This window comes from Oculina patagonica, chromosome 4 (assembly GCF_052425735.1).
Source record: "Oculina patagonica isolate OP01 chromosome 4, crgOcupat, whole genome shotgun sequence".
NCBI lineage: Eukaryota > Metazoa > Cnidaria > Anthozoa > Scleractinia > Oculinidae > Oculina > Oculina patagonica.
Window position 1 is genome coordinate 30,942,904 of NC_135761.1, and position 3,480 is coordinate 30,946,383.

General features: G+C 36.6%; 1 long non-coding RNA gene across 1 annotated transcript; it reads right to left on the minus strand.

Annotated features, from left to right (window-relative positions):
* Positions 1-2,319: 2,319 nt before the first annotated feature.
* On the minus strand, positions 2,320-3,004 carry LOC144647844 (uncharacterized). Its single transcript, XR_013569641.1, has 2 exons — positions 2,901-3,004; positions 2,320-2,600 (listed from the first exon to the last, which is right to left on the minus strand). It is a non-coding gene; the product is annotated as an uncharacterized LOC144647844 (long non-coding RNA).
* Positions 3,005-3,480: the final 476 nt, after the last annotated feature.

A 3,480-nucleotide genomic window follows, 5' to 3' on the forward strand; every position in this document is an offset into this window, starting at 1 on the left:
CCAGCCAAAAGACAGGCTTTTGAAAGTATTTGCTTCTTATCCTTGTGAAAACTGAACTTTGTGGTAATCCATTGTGGCTTCTGGTTACATGTTCTTTTTTAAATACCTTAAGAAGTCAAGTCCCATTTCCTCTGAACTGATTGTAATTTAGGCAAAATGTAAGGACCGTCTCAAAAAACATGCATGTTCGGTTCCTTGGTTTAGAAAAAAGCAATGGTCATATTTGCATCAAGTCAATTGTTCTTGGAGCATGTAATTCAGAAAATAAAAGAAGATTCAAAAGCATTCAATTCAAGTAAACCAAAATGTACATTTTAATTTTTTTAGTTAAAATTACTTTATCCATGCCAATAACATCAACAAAATATTTCATAAAATAAACCATGTAATATTTGGTAAGCTAGGCTAGACTTCAAAATGCTTATAACATCCTAATATAGGTAAACAAACTATCCATAATAAAATTTGGTTTGTATCTGATCTTAAAAAGTTGGTAAAAACGTATAAAAACTGAATTTTCGGTAACTCTCTGTTACCTTCATCAGAGTTAAAATTGGTTCAGTTTTTTGCTTAATAAGTATTTTATACACCGCCGGTCTCTAGGGATGTTCCCAATGTTAAATAAACTTGTGGGAAATGCACATGCTCATTCACACAGTTAATGTCCTGGATAGAATGTAGCGCTTCTAGGAATAGGCGTTGTTGCCTATTGTTGACATTTCTTTCTAAAATTTCTACATAATCCGGATGAATGTCATGGTCTGTTGTTTCCGCGTGAAATCTTATTGCGCTTTCGTTATTAGATCTTGTGCCAGGCTTGTGCTCTGCGCCGCGCGAATTCCATGATCTTTTGCTCTCTCCCACATAGGCAAAATCACATGTTTTGCATTTGACTTTGTACACAATTCCCTTGATCTGATTTGTGGCGGGGCGGTCTTTTGGTTTCTTAAAGATACTGCCCAGTGTTTTAACAGGCTTGAAAGTGGTTCTTATGTTTTCTCTGCTAAGAACACGTCGAACTCTCTCGGAAACACCCTTTATGTAAGGGATTGAAGCGTAACCCCTTGGACTCTCTTGACTTTCTTGGTTTTCTGGCTGTATGGTTTCTTGAGCCGAAACAAGGCAACGATCGATGAAACTTTGGGGGTATCCGTTGACTTTAAGGTCACCGATTACTTGTTGTTTTTCGCTCTGTTTCCGCTGAGAGGTCGAGGGAAGATATTTGGCACGATGCATTAGTGTCTTTACTACAGCTCGTTTGCTTTGCGCGGGACTATGTGACTCGAAGACGAGATATTTGTTTGTGTGCGTGGGTTTCCTGTACACGCCCACTTCCACTTGATCCATAGTTGTACAGTACAATCACTGCACAATTTCCTTGTACTACACAGAGCCGATCCCCTGGCACATTGGTTGAAGGAATGCTGGAAACACTGTCGGAAAGTAGTATTTAGTAGTACTCAACTTTTCCCTTATGTAATTGGACTTAAGAAATAGAGCTGTGCTTTGGTTGCATTTGGCAGATTTTTAAGGTCATGTAGGAAAAACTGTTCTTCGATGTCCCTGTTTAGAAAGGTCACTGCCAAATCATAGGCAATGGCCAGACAATTCCTGCCACTGATGTAAGTTGTTTTAAAGGCTGTTGCAGTCTGAAACAAAACAAGAGGAAAGCAAAAGTCAAATTTCACTTCCCTGGTAATCACATACCTTGACAGCTAATCCTATAAACTGTAATGGGCTCTTAATAAGATCTTATCCTGAAGCTTCAATCAACATTAGTCCATAATGAACAATTAATTTGTTAAATTCTTGACAATGAAATAATGTAATTTAAAACAAAGTTGTTACCTGCTCCTTAGAAAATGGGTACTTAAAATCATTCAGGATGTCCTAGACAGTTGGCTGACTTCCTTCTGGTGCTGATGCAAGAGAACTGGAGTCCCGCACTCCAGAGAAAAGGTCAAATGTGAAAGGAACCACTTTTTTCCAGGTACATGTACTCCCAAACGAGTTGCACATCTCCTTCCATATCTGACAATTTCATAACCTGTATCATGGAAAAAAAAATTAACTTAGAATTTTTTTTGAGAAATAAATTACTGAAAGAAGGCTTTATCAAATATATTATTAGAGCAATGAAACAGTACAGTGAACCCTTGATATAACGAAGGGCCAAGGGACTGGCAAAATTTGTTTGCTATAATGAGGTTTCGTTATATCGAGGTACTTTCTCCTTTATTTTACTATAACAAGGGTGAAGAATATCGTTTGTTATATCGAGGTTACACCGTATTATATATATTTATATAAAATGTTGTATTGAATTATTATATATGTCACCTTCCTTTTTTCATCAATATTGAGGATGCCAAAAACATTCTCCTCAAGGAATTGGTATATATTTCTCAGCTTCTTTGGATATTCAAGGTTGAAGGCGTAATGCACCCCAAACACTGCAATTAGGCCCTCTAAATCAGTTCCATGATGACATTATTGTCAATGACAACAAACAGCTGGGGATCATGGTCTTCAACATCCGGTGCCACAAGATGTACATCTCTATTAAGAGACTTGATGTACGCCTCAAAGTTTGTACCGGACTGTGAAAAGAGTAAAAGGTGATCAATTAATATTTTGATGCATTTGTCACAGAAAAATGGTTATTTTTCTGCCTTATTCAAACTGTTAGATAAAGTACCAATAATTGGTGGTGCGTGTTCTGAATCAAATTACTTTATGGCACTATTAAATTGAGAGACAAATGTTTGAGGTGTAGATTCCAAGTTTCACTTCTTGACAGAGCAAGTGCATATCTAGGAAACTCTTGTAGTACAGAGACTCTTAGTATTAGCTTTGGCTGCCTATGGTACATCAATTCTATTTTAAAATCATATACTTACTTCAGTGGTAAACCACATAACCTTGGAATATATTTCCGGGCTATGGATTCTCCCTGGGAATAACCCATCCATCCTTGAGGATATTGCTTTTCTGTCCTCTAAGGAAGACTCATCCAAATAATTTTCTACCAAGCAAAGGGCTTCTAGGAAACTATTGCTGGCCTAGGGCAGCCTTTTTTCTGCCATTTCTTCACTTGTTAATTGTGGGTCAGGCCTTTCAAATTTGATGATTGCTTGACGAGAAAAAGTCCTGCAAAAATAATAGAAAAAGAAAGTATTAAATTAAAGTAAAATTAAAAAACATTTGAACCCACACTAGGTAAAGATTAAATGGCCTCCTACAACACCATTTTAAGACTGTACAACTTGCCTGGTAACTACATAACTTGGTAGCTATAAACTGTAATGGCCTCTTATGAGCTTATCCAGAAGCTTTAATCAACATTAGTCCGTAATAAAAATTTAATCTACGCAGTGTTTATTTCATAAATTCTTCACAATAAAATAATACAATATAATACAATGTAATTACTTGCTTCTTTGAAAGCGGGTGTTTCAAATCACCCAAGATGTCCCAAAC